This window comes from Conger conger, chromosome 1, assembly GCF_963514075.1.
Source record: "Conger conger chromosome 1, fConCon1.1, whole genome shotgun sequence".
Taxonomy (NCBI): domain Eukaryota; kingdom Metazoa; phylum Chordata; class Actinopteri; order Anguilliformes; family Congridae; genus Conger; species Conger conger.
Genome location: NC_083760.1, coordinates 27673356 through 27690250, shown reverse-complemented (window position 1 = coordinate 27690250; position 16895 = coordinate 27673356).

The following is a 16895-nucleotide window of genomic DNA, read 5'->3' as shown; positions in this document are numbered from 1 at the left end:
TACATTTTATTAAATTTGAATTAGAACTGTGTCACGGGCAGGCAGTTGATGACATTTAGCACACTGACAGTAGCAGCAGCCTGTCTAGACAGACTGTCTAAATTGGCAAGCAAGCACTCAATTAATGAAAAGTACAGTAAATATTTAGATACAGTAAAGCGAGAGAGGCCAAAAAGAGGCCAGCTGGGTCAGCGTACATAAACGAAAAACTTCACTCCTGGATGGAGTTTTCTGAGCTGCACTCCTTCGTTGCGGGCATCTACCTTAGCTAATGTAGCTAGCTACCATTCGTGAAGCTAAAGTAAAAATTTAACACAGACTAATTAAACATCCCACAAATTATTCTAGCCAGCTCTGTGAGATGACAGTGCAATGTTAGCTAATAATGTATTTGTCGGTAGTATAATTTAACTTAAGCTAGCTAGCTACTGTACCTCTAGCTCAATGTAACTGCCAGCTCTTATATTAGCTAACTGTTATATTGGGTGTGATCTGGGGTGACTAGTTATCTTTTCAGCAGGACCTTCATGGCTAGCTAGATCAGATAACTAGTTATAACGTGTATGACCAGCACCTATGGTGAAGCTTAATATAGTCTCATATATATTCCTTTCATAATTAGTGTTATCCAAATTGTGTTCGACCAGGTAGTTGCACTTTGATGAATTGGTCTGCCTTGTTCCACAAGCCAAACTAGCCAATACCAATGTGTTTCATTCATTTTTATGAGTAATGTACAGTGTTGCATGTTAGTAACAGTTAGTCCTCACAACAGCAATTCTACCTACATTAGCTAAGTTAGATAAATATATTGTGTTTAACTTAGCTCTTTAGATGGTAACACCCTATGCTACCACATTCTGTTGTATTCCTATGTTAAAATTCGGTTTGTGCACAGCGAGACTCTCATTTCTACCCAATGATATGCATAGAATTAAAATGGCAGCAAATTATTATTTTGATCAATTCAACACATAGAAAATAAATTGGAGAGCAGGCCAATGTTAGCGTTAGGGCTGCATTATGGCTGATCAATTCAATTTTATTTCCTGTCTTTTGAGGCTGCAAATGCAAAGATTTTACTTGAAACATGTTTTTGTGATGAATATATTCATTTAACAAGAGTAAATTAACAGCATGCTGCATGCTCTGGTGCTCTGCTCGTTTCAGGAAATGCCAATGCAGCAGGAGGTATTGCTTCTGGGTTCCCAAAAGGGAGACAGATGTACTCTGCAGGACCCAGACAACCATGCTGGTGGAGAAGAGATTTTGAGAACATACCTCACTTAACCCTGATTTCACTTCTGGAGTTATTTCCCTGCATATTTTCTGTTTCCAAATTCTAATTTATGAGGCTTATCTGTCATGAGTTAGAGGTGTTTTCTTCTGGCACCTCTCCCTCATTTATGGTACTGATCCTCAGGACAGTTATTTGAAAAGTAAATTATTATTATTATATGTGTGTAATTAATGGGCCTTGAACTGCCCGTGCACCCAATCACCTCTGCGTAAGGGAGCCTTTTCGGTCAGCACTGTTCTCTATATGGTTGGAGACCTTGTGCTCTCTGTGTTCCTGTACAGCCAAGTATCACAAAGGAGATATTAAAATATCCTGTTTTTCCTACTTTAGAAAATGCATTGCATTCTAAAGTAAATCAAAGATTTCCATCTCAACGGAATGTGTGGAAAAGATATGGCTTTAGCAAGCTTCTCTGCTAGTAAAGGACAGTTTTGGATTTTGATTTCAAATACAAACTCCAAGAGCAAGGTCAGAATAAAGAGATGGGCATGGTTAATCAATTAACTGGTTAACCGAAATGGCCAACGTCTTAACCGGTTAACACTTAAAAAATAAAAACAAAATTCCTGCATTACCAAGCATTACCACATCACTTGTTTAACTATAAGGACATGTTGCCTCTTAATTTTGTTAAGCTAAATAAAGGCTTTCTTGAACACATGGAATTGTGAGAGCCAGAATATTCCATCGTGCAAGATGTGCAGGTTGAGAAGGAACAGACTACAGCAAAGAGAAAGTTGGGAAGATAAAATCAATTCCGTTTGACAAGTGGTAGGCCTATTGCCAGCTTTCAAGCCCAAACAACTGGATAGGATTTCGTGATTGCGGACTATGGCTGGGAGTTGAATATCGAATCAATTGAAAAATGCATCCTAGTGTCCATGAACAATAGTGGACTAGCCATAAATGTGGAAAAACTGGTTGCTTGCTACACTTCCATGCAAACGAGCAGTATCTTCCTTTTTTTACATTGGAAAAAGTTGCGTATTAGCGGGGAATTTTTGTCTACAGGTAGCCTATGTTGTTCCGTGCCATTGCTCAGGTAGTGTCATATAATATTTGTTGTTCAGCGAGTAGCCTATTGCTTAATATCTTAGTAATGATGTTTAGAGTTGCCATTTTCATTCAATCACCCCTTGTCAGTGTCATGCCCTTGAAATATTACATACACAAATACCGGTTATACATATATCTTTTGTGCAACCATAAATTCATTAAGTAATCTTTCGCCCAACTTTTGAAATAATGCTCTTGTCGTGCAGTAACACAGAGCTATAGACATGATGTATAATTAACAATGTTAAATTGAGCACAGCTTTCCTGGACTGCAGGTATACATCAGGAGAGAAAGTGACTGGGATGATCTATACCCACATAGACAATTATTGTTGTTACAGTGACCAGGGTTCAGTTATTATTCAATTATTTGTCCTTTGTACTTCCAGTTGTCATTTGTTTTCCACAGATCTGTCATTTTTAGTATCACTGAACCTGCCAAACTGCATTATAAAGAATTCAACTTATGGGCTGTTAGTAGATTCCTGACCATGGTCCTAATCTAAAGACTGAAGTCCATATAAGCAATTTTGAGCCTTCATTTCTGGTTATGGATTCGTGGCTGATATCATTACCAAGCACTGTTGTTTCAAATGGTTTAAACTGACTTTCCATCACCTTCCACATAATTGAGAGACACTGGCATAGCTTTCTTCTTTTACTGCTTGACCACTGCAGTGTGACAAGAAATGGGTTCGCTAAAATTGCAAGCATGATGTGTTCCTTGGACCACAGCTTTTGGTGAAACACCTCTTTACGTGAGGAACATCAGAGCCCCATCCGGCTGGCTCAGACTCTCAACAGACCTATGATTAATGAGATGAAAAACCCAGGGCTCTTTAAATGAGATATCCTCCTGGCATATGGCTAGCCAATTGTCCACCAGCACACTGAAAACCACAAAGATGAAATACGCTGATTGGAAGAGCAGATGAAATTCATATTTTTGGCGTAGGGGGTGGGGGGTTGGCATACATAACATGGGCCACTCACTCAGCTTCAAACAATGAGACAAATGGCCAGAGGGTCTCATCATCATACACTGCATTCATAAAGCCAGGGTATAAACACAACATGCATGGAGACTTTCCAAGCTCAAGTCAGATGTCTGCGTGCATTCCCCCATTGCTTTTTGTAAACAAGTGCAGAACGCTTGCACATGGTGTACACAGGAAATGGAGAGTGTCACCTGCTTTAAAAAACCTCATATTTAAATCGCTTCAATGAAGTCCAGGTTTTGCCAATTAAATCTGTGACAGGGCCAACCTTTTAAGCATGTGGTGGTGTTTGTACATTTCCACATACTCTAATCAGGTCAACTGTATCCTTTTTACCAAAAGGAAATGGGTGCTGCTCTACAAACTGGGACTCATTTTGTGGGCTTCTTCAGCTGAATCAGCCTACAGCATCCACCCACACAGCTCTGATAAAATTCCAGTTCTTAATTCCAAAACCAGTCAGAATGTTTGGTAATCTTTTTGCCATATGCAAGCCATCAAACAAATCTCTCCTATTAGCCTCCTCTTCCCATGGAAGTACATGGCTACAGAGCTGAGCGTCATAACATATGAGATCAGAGAGGAGAGAAAGAGCAGTGTAGACCGCATAGGAAGATCATAGGAAGCCATACACTGAACTAGACTGAACATGAAGTTTTCATTATGTGGCATGTTATATATGTGTGAATTTAGCACATAGACATAATACATGAATGAATACATTTAAACAAACCACATTTTGGTTTCCCAGAAAGCCCTTTTGTTCTATTTTGTTTTGAGCTTTTTGTTGTCGTTGCAAATCTGTGTTTGTAGCGTAGCAGAAATTTGGTTGAAACAATGCAACTTCACCTGATAAAGCTTAATACATTATGGTCCCTTCCAATTCCTTTGGCCAACATTTAGTCGTTTCATGTCTTAATAAATATGAATAATTATACTGCATACTAATAAATATTGAATTACAGGGATTCCCAAATATATTTTGTCCAAGGGCACCTTCCCCAATAAGATAGTAAGGACTGAAATTCTGGAACCTTTATTCAACACTCTGTACTGTGTAGTGCTATTTAACATACTGGTCAAACGTGGGTCAAATACATCATTGTTTTTGAGTCAAATACTGTGCTCAGTGGTCTTGTCCCATGTGACCTGGCCCATCCAAGAGCACCAAAAGGCAGGGCTTACACTTTTTCAGAGTATTTAATTGGTTGCAATACACCAGACAGGCTCAGTAAAATGTAGAAAAGCATATGAATCCAAGACAATTATGTATTTGACCCAGGTCTGACACTTCTACATGAACGCAAACCATGATACACTGTGGACCTACCTAAGACATTTTCCATCATATCGTACACTATGAATATTTGAGAAATTACCCCAGCATGACAAAAGGTATGTAAACCATATGAGATTTGCCTTTTAGTCTGAAGTTATGGTACATTGAAATAAAAACAACATTTTCCTTAATGGGAAAAAAAATATCTGCCACCTTGTTTACATTCAGAAATGCAAATAGCTCAACTCATACAGATCAGACTCACAGCCTCAGCTGCTATGCTCACAAGCACACAATGTCCCAAGATCCTTTGCTGTCACTGGCAGACCCATTTGTTCCTCACAGTAAGTGACTGATTTGTGTTCTGAAGCAACAGTGCTTCACTTCATTTCTTGACAATGTGCAGACATATGACCAGACTGCTGTGCTTAAGAGACCATTTTCTGGCTCTGGATGCCAGGTGTTCCTCTGAAAGGCCAACGACATACAATGTGAAATGAACAGCCGTTTCCATGTCGGACATTTCCATGAGGGTCCTCTCGCCCATGAACCATTCTCTCTTGACTCTCAAGCGGAAATGATTGTCTCTTTTGGTCAAAAGTGGGAACGACATCTTCATCGAGGTAGAATATGCTGTGGATCACATTGTCTAAAAACAGAAAGCAGTGTCCAAAATGGTAATTCTGTCAGTGTCCCTCACAAATATATCAGCAGTGGTATTGACACTATTATTTAAAAAAAGAATCACTTGTAATAATGCCACTAATAAAATGCATCTTTTCAAAGGTAATTACTGTTAACGTTATTACAGATCCCAGGTGTTTAAAGAGACAGGAATTGACAGGAAATGCGCAAGGCCTACGCTTGGACGTGCTACGGGTTCTCCTGCTGAGGGTGCAGTTCAGGAGGGCTGGATCTTTCCGAAATGTTCCACTTCCTTACGCCTGGTATTGTATTCAGTGCACCCCCCACCCCTAAGTCCCATAATCTAACCCCTCCCCCCCATGTCCTAAAAAAACCCCCAAGGTCGCATTACCTAAGCGCTCGTTTTCAAATTCCAGGATGGCGAGAAAGATGTCTGTACACAGATGACCTCTCAGACTGGGTTGTCACACCTTAGATACCCTCCCCCGAGTCAGAGGTATTGGTTTACTTGTAGTTACTTCTTTACCCTTGCGGTGTTACACGGTTCATGCTTTGCTGCACTGTTGAGATTTACAATTCAGATTAGTGGAAGGAGAGTTGTTGCAGACCACACGGAGGAGCACTAAATTGTTGTGCTCTCACTCAGGGACCTCACACATTGCTGTGAAAAGTTCCAATGAAAGGATTGATTCATAGGTCACCATGTGGGCCAGGACAGATTAGTGGACGTGTCCCTAACTATAACTGCAACCCTAACACACAACAAATCCATCCCAAGTACTCCAAACAACCCAGACAGAGCCATATACAAAGGCCGTGCGCTAACCCAAACATTAAAGTGCTTGTTGGAGTTTTTCTTTTCATTTATATCCTCTGCCAACAGCATACACAGTAAGGTAGCGATTCAGATTCTCACCATTGCCAATCAATTCAATTCAGTTTACACTTTTCACTGAAGACTGTCCCAAAGATGCTTTACAGATGCAGTAACAAAGGGAAGAAGAAAGGGGTAATACCAGCCCTAAGTCCCCAAATAGCACATGAGGTTAAAAAAAACTCCCTAGTGGGGATAAAAAACCCTCAAACAGGGGCAAGAAAAAATTCTCCAATGGGAAGAAATCTTAGGAGGAACTATAGAGGGATGCCCATCCTCCACTAGCCAATAGTTTGAGATGGTAATAGTTGAGGTATTAAACTACTGTAGCAGGTAAAGTAGAAAGTCCACAGTATAGAGTTCAGAGGGTTGGGGGGATGAATCTGTAGCTCCAGGTTGTGTTGGTTTGTGCCAAAGTGCTTCTATTTTAAGGCACAAACAAACGAATCTGGCATCCACAACAAAAAGCACGGACCGTTGGGAAAATGGAAGGGAAAACGTAGTAAAAAGGAATAAGAAAACTGTTTATCTTCTTTTCATCTCTCTATTTCTTTTCATTTCTGCCAGGTGTGAAAATATTTGTGGATAATCATGTCTGATATTTATACTCTTCCTACCGGTTGGAGTGGAGTTGTTCTGTTAAGCTATTTATTATGTCCTGCAGGTGAAAATACACATAGCTCAGTGTGTTGCATGCTTCTGGTCTTCCTACAAAATGTAAAGAGTCTAAAAATGTGTTCAGAGTGGCAAAAGTTCTCAAAAAGGAAATAATCAACATTCTTGTTCCTTATAGAGGCATACTGTGCATTTAACAGGAGAAAGCAGATGTTCTACAGCACAGTGCATCATAGAGACAGTCTGGTGAACTCCACATGGCTTGCATGTTACCTATTGGCTGGGAATTTAAAGTACTGAAGCAATTCAGGTGGGACATGAATCAGTGCAAGCCAGTACAGTGTTACAACTATTACATGGCCGATCATTATGGGCTACTTTTGGCATTTAGATTTAGCCCTTGTCATAGAGCACATAACTGCCCCTGGCAGAGGTGGCTTACCCCTCACCCCCACATCACACTCCTTTTTAATTAAACCTCACTCCAAGTATAGATCTTTCAAAAGGCCGTCTACATTCCAAAAATCATAATCCCATATCCAGTTGAAAGACACATGAACATATTACCCTCCCCATTTTTCAAACCCTCCTGATGAACATGTATGTTCTCGCTCTGACCGTGTGCTTCTGGGTGTTTACTAGTGACAAGAAAGGCAATGAACTTCACATGACCTCATAAAATCTGCCTGGAGGCTGATATCCTAAAGCAAACCAATGCCTACATGAAATCCATACTGCATACACGGTTTACTTAAAATATTTTATACAATTCCCCACGTTTTGAATATATTATTTTATTTTATTTTATTTTTATTTGAGATGCATCTCCTTTTTCATTTTCTACAAAGCACCCATAAATGCTAATCACATCAAGGTTGCTACAGCTTGCAGTACATGTATGCACAATAACTTACAGTAATATGAGTCAGAGGTATACAATCACCTTGAAACACAAGTGCAGTGACTCACTGGGTCTGCTGTCAGAACACCATGACAAGCATCTGTTGTTTACACAGACCTTAGTCACTTGAAAATGCAAGGCATGCCCAGTTCTGTGTTCAAGGTTTACCATTGACTGTTACTGACCAATTAGGGTCCCACTTTATATTAAGTGTCTCTTATACCAACCAGCACTAAGTAACTACACTATTAGAGTACGTACACACTGGTACATAGTATCTAAAGCTCTAAATATATTGCATTTACATTGGAATCGAACATAATTAACCCCTTAAGTATTGCCCCCTTTTCTTAACACAAGCTTGAAAATGGCATACCCAAAATTAAATGGTTACTATTCTTGAAACGATTTAAGTGGAAGCTTTTCTTTCTCTTGGAAAATATTTTCTGTTTTTGATACAGACTATTTTGGTTTTTTGGAATTAGAAACTACAATACATTACATTGATGACATTTGACAGATGCTCTTATCCAGAGCAACGTAGAGTTGATTAGACTAAGCAGGAGACAATCCTCCCCTGGAGCAATGCAGGGTTAAGGCCCTTGCTCAAGGGCCCCACGGCTGTGCGGATCTTATTGTGGCTACACTGGGATTCGAACCACAAACCTTGCGGGGCCCAGTCATGTACCTTAACCACAACGCTACAGGCTGCCCCAAACTATTATGCATTTAATTAGTTGGACCCATGAAAATTACACTGACATTACCTAGATGCATGTAGTCTGCCGATTTCCAAAATGTAGAGAAGGTGAGGTCCCCCACGCTTGTTTTTCCACTCACATGTTACAAAATAAGTAACTGTTGTCGCTAAAGAAATGGCATCTTAAAATATGTTATACTGAGAGAACCATGAGTTTTACTGCTCTCAACCGGTATATCCTGCTACCACAGTGAATGAAAATTGCACCATGAACAAATCAATGATTTCAAAAAACCCACACCAGCCTAGCCCTTGTTACATACATATATGGAATTACACAGGCAGTAGAGCAGTAGATTCTATGTACCAGTGTGTACTTACACTGTAGTTACTTACTCATCTCATTGAAGTACACAGGTATTAGAGATATAAAATGGGACCCAAATCAGAAGGTACTTGTATTTCATTTATGATATTTCACTGAAACCCATCTGGATTTTATTCTATAATAATTGTGCCTGCCCACCCTTTTTAAGCTGTTTCGTTCTGTACATACGGATAAAAAGAAAATGTGCATACTATTGTCTTTATTGGTCCACGTGGGGCTTCCTGTGGAGCTTGGCTGCTGAACTAAGGTAAGAGCCGTGATTTAAAGCTGCCACATCAACTGTGGAGCGTGTCTGAGAAATGCATATACATTCCTTTCACAAAAAAAGAAATAAAACGGAAAAACGCCACTATTGATAAAGGCATTTCCCCTACCCAGTCTCATGGCAAATACATACCTCTGAGGACTTTTTTGAGTCCAGAGCGGCAATTACGTTCTCACAGGTACACTTTGCTGCAGTTTCGAAATCAAATGTCTATTGGGGCTAAAGGGAAGCATAGATTGTAACTTGGGGGAAAAGGAGGCACGTTTCCCTGTGTCGACCATTCTGCTGGTTTAGCGTAGTGATTTGATCAAGTGGTTAGCAGTTTCTCCTGTTTGCAATCTCGGTTCGAAAACCATGATATATATGGCAATATGATATCATATCAGGCTGCTTGGCGTAAATACAATGAACAATATTAAATCGGAGCTAATGAAACAGGAGGGTCTCGTGGGTTTGGGGAAAGGCAATCTTAATATGTTTTTATTATTTATTATTATTCTTATTTAAAAAAAATTTGCACAGCCACAACATGATGGCTATTACATAAAAAGGAGAAGTTCCGAAAGATTTAAAAATGCTCGTAATGTTACGTCCCTTAAATGACCACCCCTAGTGGGCATTTTGCTGTAAAACTGTAGCTAATTGTACCTGTGAGAATGGAATCTTGGCTCTGCAAAGTGTGCCATGAGACTGGGCTCATATATTGTGTGTGTATAATATAATTCATGAATGAGAATATACTGTAATAGCTGATATTATGATATATCACAGTATCTCTGGTGCCAAGTATCATCTACTGAGGTGGACGCCTCATACCTGCTGAGGGAGACACACCCCAGCTGTCCTGTGACTGGAATCAGATGGCAGGATATTCTGAGCCATACTCTGGTGTTTCTTCGCTCTTGGTATTCTAGGAATTGATATGCGAGGCATAACAGGAAGAGCCCACCTGTTACTAATCTATTCATATTGCTGCCATATCTTTGAGGCTGTCTTTATTAGAGTATCTCATCCAGATTTAGAGTAAGGGGACATTAACTGTTGCATTGCCAGATGTGATAGTTTCTGCATTTACAATGCAGCTTTACAGTCTTGGAAATATGCTGTCTGCTGTACATAAAATGTGGAAATATTTAAGTGAGGAATTTGGCTTGTAATTCATGTCAATAGTGCACACACTTATTGAACAGATTTTTAAAAGTAGAGCCAAGAGGTATTTTGAAAGAAACACAAACCCCTTTATCTAATTCAGTAATGATTATGCATATATGTTTAGAGTATTCTCACTGCTTTATCTTTTACAGGTGCAGTTTACTCAGACATACTGTGTATGTATTATGGCAGAATAGAAGAATTACATGTAGCTACAGTATCTTACTTTGTGTGTACAGTACAGTTGCTTTGGTTCCTCTGCATTAATGAATATGTACTGGAGGGTTCCGCTCTATTTTTAAAATTGCTGTTAATCTGTGTGGAAAAAGAGAAGTGTGTGCTCAGGAATGCTGTGCCTTGGCCTTGAACTTTGTTTAAAATGACCTCATCTGTTTCTAATTTGGGAGTTTTGGTCGCAAACACCATTTCATCACTCAATTATTTTTTCATTTATGATCCCCAAAATTCAAATTTATAGATATAAAAAGTATGCCTACCTCATACTGAAAAATAAATAAATTGGGCCTAGAAATGAAGTGAATAACCACATCAGCTCACATGGACATCTTCAATATATTTACCAACATCTAATATTTCAGAAGCCATACAGGCTAGTTTACTTGCAATTGCTTACTCATGTAATTTCATACACTTTTGATTGTTAGTAGATAGACAAAATAAATATGTGAAGGCCAGAAGGTACTGCCTAAGACCCAAAGCTCCTGACATTACCTTGATTCGTGTAGTCTGTGGATTACCAAAATGCAGAGAAGGTGAGGTCCCCCCACACTTGTTTGGCCACCCACATGTTACAAAATAAGGAACTGTTGTTGCTAATTCAATGGCATCTTAAAATAGGTTAACCTAGGTAGGAGTTGAAAGTGTACTTCCCTCTAGGGTCTTTCAGCAAACGTATCCCTGGTTATGGGTATGCACTTTGCACTTTGTTGTACATCGCTCTGGATAAGAGCATTTGCTACCATAGTGAATGTAAAAACACCCACCCCAGCCATTGAAATATGGATGTTGATAAAACACTAAATCATTTCAACTGACATAGAACACAATTGCTGCAAAATATATGGTTCATGTCTTAATGAAAGGCTCAACTTCGGCCGTATAGGTCAGGTGGGTCAAAGGTCAGGAAGACCTGGCATGCATGTACACAACCTGTCCAGGTAGTTATTAACCAAATTTCACTTTTTACCACTTTCCAGTAATTACAGAGGAGAAGTACAAAAAGCAGATGTTTTAGACATCGTAAAGCTTTTTGCCCCTGGAAAGTAACTATAAAGGCGGTGTTTCAGGTGCAGGTAGTTAAATTCTGACCCTGCTTCTGTTTTTCCTTTCTTTTGGCGACACTGCTGTAAAAATCAATTCACTTTAAAAGAACGGGAGAAAGTTTTTTTCTATATAAAAGAATGAAGCAATCTAAACCATGAAACTTTTCTACATTTTACATGTTGACCACTAAATCTTTGTCTAGACAGAAGCAGGAAATGTGGGGGAAAATGCAAGTTGAAAATAATTTAATGGCCTTCCCCTATAAACTGTACTCTCACTTTGTAAATCATTGTTTTCTCATTACTGCACATTGTTGTATCCTTATCGTCATAGCACAACTTATATGTAATACTTAGCAATTTTAACAATCAACACCCTTGTTTAATGTTCGGCATTCTGAATACCAAACACAAGCACATCTGATAAAACCCTTCACCTATCCAACATGTAAAATCAATTTATTTTATTTTATTCAGTAATTATTATCGAGGATATCAATTATCAACCGCCAAATTCTGTAATAGGCAGAGCAACCTGTTGGAAAAACCTTTATCAAATTGTACAACTCACAGGCATTAATTAAGATTTAAGATTAAAATTAAGATTTAATGAAGTTACAACATAAAAATCAACGTCTAAATCTAAAGTGCTGTTCTTCCTAAGCCATAAAGTAATAAATTCAGCATAGCAGGGGCAGGATAGAAGACAACCAGATAACATTCCACCAACATGGTTTAAGAGCAGGGTCAGCTTAAACACATGGGCAATGAGAGAGGCAATATTCAGAATTATCCGACAGGTCACTTTTTCTACTATATAGCCCAACAATCTATTGAAATTGGAGATTTGGGTTGGTTAGAACGGCTATGGCAGTCATAATATGTGGTCCCGTCATTTCTTAACTGCATGTAGAATAGGAGAGGAAAGTATTAAATACTTTGTTATCTTTTCAGTTAACAGCCTCGTAATCCTACCTATTGGTAAAACGTGCAGTTGCTACTTTAGAGAAGCTCAGACCTATTTTGGCATGTCAGTAAATCAGTAAAGAACACTATACAACCCACCCCCCACCCCCCCAGCACCTTCTAGAGGAGGTTTGAAGGTTTGGGATGAACCAGTTTGGTCCGATTGATGTGACCATGAAGGTAGGGGATTAGCGTGCTCAGGATAACCCCCACTGTGCAGTGACTCAGAGACTAGTCAAGCTGGGAGATGCTATCCTGTTAATGGCATTGGACTCCTAGTGAAACATATGTTTACTCATAAAAAAACTTGGAAGTAAAGAGACGGTTTTCTCTAATTTGTGTGATATTAAAAGCACCCCCCACTCCCAGTACATGTGCTCTGCATTAGCTCATTGGCAAGGCGGCATAATCTGGAATCTTCCTCCAATGGAAGCAGACCAGGAAGATTTTTACTCATCTACCATCTGACAGCTTTTTGTGGAAAATCTGTGCGCAGTTATGCTGTAAAAACACTCGACCTGGCCTGCCTCAACTAGAGAGAAACAAATCGGTAGCTCAGTGCCACTGTGACATATTAGACCAGTCTGCTTTTGTGGACTCCTGTGTCAACACCCAGGCAAATAAATCCTGGGGACGGCTGCAGCCAAATGCACCCCCATACTTATTCCTTCATTATACTACTGGGAGAATTCTGTATACCTACAGAATACATTAAAAAAAGCTTTCACATAAATGAATGCCTTGAAGACACGCAGCATTTTCAGTTGTGCACTGCAATTTCCCAAAATTACAATGGGTGTGCATTATCATCACATGCCCATTCAAACACAAGCACATACACTCAGTGACTACTTTATTAGGTACACCTTTGTAGTACTGGCTAGAACCAACCTTGTCCCCAGAACAGCCTGAATCCTTTGAGGCACGGATTCAAAAGTGTGCTGGAAACATTCTGTTCCATGTTGACATGATAGCATAACACAGATTTGTCGGCTGCACGTTCATGCTGTTAATCTCCCATTTCATAAATCCCAGAGGTGCTCTCATGGATGGTGGTCTGGTGACTGTGGAGGCAATTGGAGAACACTGAACTCATTGTCAGGTTCGTGGATCCATCTTGAGATGATGTGTGATTTGTGACATGGCACATTATCCTGCTGGAAGCAGCTATCAGAAGATCGATGGACTGCGGCCGTAAACGGAAGCTCATGGTTGGCAATAATATTCAGGCAGGCTGTGGCGCTTTCCGCACACCATTACACCACCACTGCCCAGCTTGAACCGTTGAAGGCAGAGGAGGGCAGGTATGGGAACACTTTGAGGACTTTGATTCACTAGGCCAATCTGTAACTGATGCTAGTGTTGTCAACAACAGCTACACAGGGTTAAAAAAAGTAAATATGATGTAAAATGTCACATTACAGTACATTTAGAACATTTTGAAATTGGTTGACTACAGGTTCATTTTCCAGTCCAAGGGATATTGCCGTTATACCCTTAGAAAAAATAATATAATGTAGCATTACAATGGCCTTGTGAGATAAAGTATATATACAGTATACTGCACATAAAAAACATACAGTATTGCAAAAAAGAAAACCAACATGCAAACCACATTACATGAGTAGCCCTTCTAACATGTCAAAATGCTTAAGCAGTGTTCTTCTTTCGGCATTCCAGATGTAGCCTTTGTGGGCCAGACATTAAATATCCATTTTGGTGATCGTCTTGGAGACGTATGGGAGATGTGTTTCAATGCCAACCAGACGCCAGAAGCGGCTGTTATGTGCTTTGTGGTTCTTGTGTTATATACAGACTTCTTTACATCAATGTCAACATACATGTTGTAAACATATGGAAATGCTTACTGTAGACAGACAACCTTTTTTCTCATCTGTGTTAAGAGCCTCTTTCATTTTATTCACTCTCGTTTCCAAGGTTATAATATTAAACTAACAGCAGCGCAGGCTGCATGGTGTGTGTTTGCATCATTGGAACAAAGATTAATAACATCTTAGACCAAATATGTAATGGCTCTAAATCTATTTAATACATGGACTTAAGCTCTTAGACACATACTTTGTCATTACAAGGAACACATAGAGCCTGCCCACAGGCGGACACTGTTCCAGATAGAAAGAATGTACAGAAGCAGTTGCTGGATACATTTTCTTCATACAGAAGAAAAACAATAAAGAAGCAATCAAAAAGCAACTAATTGGGCTTTGTTTACATCTTTAATCAGTATTGTGAACACAATCTTTTAAACAGATGATTTACGATCTTGTTCATCACTACAAGTTACCAGGGAGAAGATTTTTCATAAAAGGCCATCCCAGATCTGTATAACTGTAAGAAAATAGGTACAAAACTCAATCAGAAAAAACAATAACTTTTGATTGACATGTGGTCAACATGGTACCTTACAGTAGATATCCTTCACAGTTCATTTCATAACATCTGATGATCGGGTTGAGTACAAGTGCCTTCTTACATGTTTCCCCAAGAGCCTCACCGTGCTTGGCTGAAGTACTACAAGAGGCCATGAATGACTGGCAAGTGGGTGTGACCTGTTTGTCATGCATCACCATAGATAATGCACAACACCCAATATAGCAGCTGCAATTCAGATGCTGGACTGGCCAATTCAGAAGACAATGATAACTGACCATCACAAGTCGGATAATTAGCACAAAAATATACATAAACAGTTAACCATACCACTGAGCACTGTAAGTGCATAATAAAAAGGCTTAAAACATAAGGAATGGTTGCAAACTTGCCAGGAAAAAGATGGATGCGCATATTATCCCCACGGACAGTAAGGAAGATGGTGAGGCGTTAAGTAATTCAAGGATCACAGTTTAAGAATTGCAAAAATATATGCAATGGTACCGCCATACCATAACTCTTTGGAAGGGTGGCATGAAGACCGCCCTTACTGAGCACAATAAACAAAACTAAGCATCTTGAGTTTACCAGCCCTCACTGGAATTGTGACTGAAAGAGTGCTGTGGTCAGATGAGACCAAAATTGAATGTTACACTCCATCAACATGTTTGGCAGCAAAATGGAATGCATACAAGTAGAGGCACCTCATACCTACTGACAAGCCAAATACGCCCATTGTCATTCTCTTAGGTCATATATAGTGTAATATATGTACAGTTAATTATAGAAAATTGACTCTCACTTTGGGCCCTGGTGGACCACTTTATGTGACCTGGGCCCAGTTAGTTATCATGCATTGAACTTGAATGATGATTTGTATTGACGGTTCTTGTGAAGTATGTGCTGTAAAATGCCCCAGTGGCTTCGGACAAGTCAGGACAGGCACTTTCCAGGGACAAACTGCCATTCGACAATGCTGTAAAGGAGCACTGGGTTGGAGCCCGCTCTGGGAGAAAACAGAGTGAAGAGGAAACAAATTAAACCACTCCGGTCCCATTTGTGCTTTTCAACAAGAGATGACACACACAATAAGTGGTGAAACCACAATAAGAAACTTGATGTTTTCTCACTTATGTTGATCAAGGATACATTGAAATGTATCATAGCCTAACCACTAACACTGTTCTCCTGTTTCATACCAGTTCACAGGTTCTTTGGAATTCTAAAATAACTAATTCTCTAACAATTTAGGCATAACTTACCCAGATGCAGAAATGGAACCGGAGGGACATCTGGAGGGAAACCCTTTGAGCTTTCACTAGTTTTCCTTTCAACAGTCTAGCACATTCTTTACAGTGAAAAACACTAATAGCAAAAGTTAATAAAGCATATTTAAGGTGCATATAACTTACAGCCTTATTTTAAGGGAAAGTGTGCTGTCATTTATCACGTTAGCTGCCTGGTCAAATGTGTTTCCACGGTTAACATTTTAGTCATTTTTCAAGTGTGATGACGGATAGCTTTCCAATTACCAGAGAAACTCTTGAAGAATAATTACTTTTTGGGGGGTTAGATGCTGGGGGGAAAAGGTCCAAGGTGGCAAATGAGACAGAACTTCCCAGCAGTAATGTGACTGGAAAGCATCTCAGAGGTAGCATAAATCACACATGTGTTCCTGTGATTTTATTTGTGAGGTACAGTATTGACTTTTTAATCGTTTTGGAAGCCATGTCCTTCAGTTAATTTATGATTGTGTTCTGGCCATTTCTAGAATGGTGGCAACCCTTGGTGCCTGGATTTATGTTACTTATTCAGTAGGTCCTAAATCAGGAGCTAGCTTTTATGGCACTTTATGGGATTTGACACAATGCTTGCCTGACTGAGTGCCTGATTTTCCTTTGAAGGGATGATGAGAGCTCTATCTATAACTTAAGCCAGAAATATAAAAAGAACACACTCAGTGAGCACTTTATTAGGTATTTACAAGACTTATTTTTCTACTTTATTTTCTACTGCTGTAGCCAATCCACTTAGAGTTATGATGTGTTGTGTGTTCAACCATTCTCTTCTGCATATCACTGT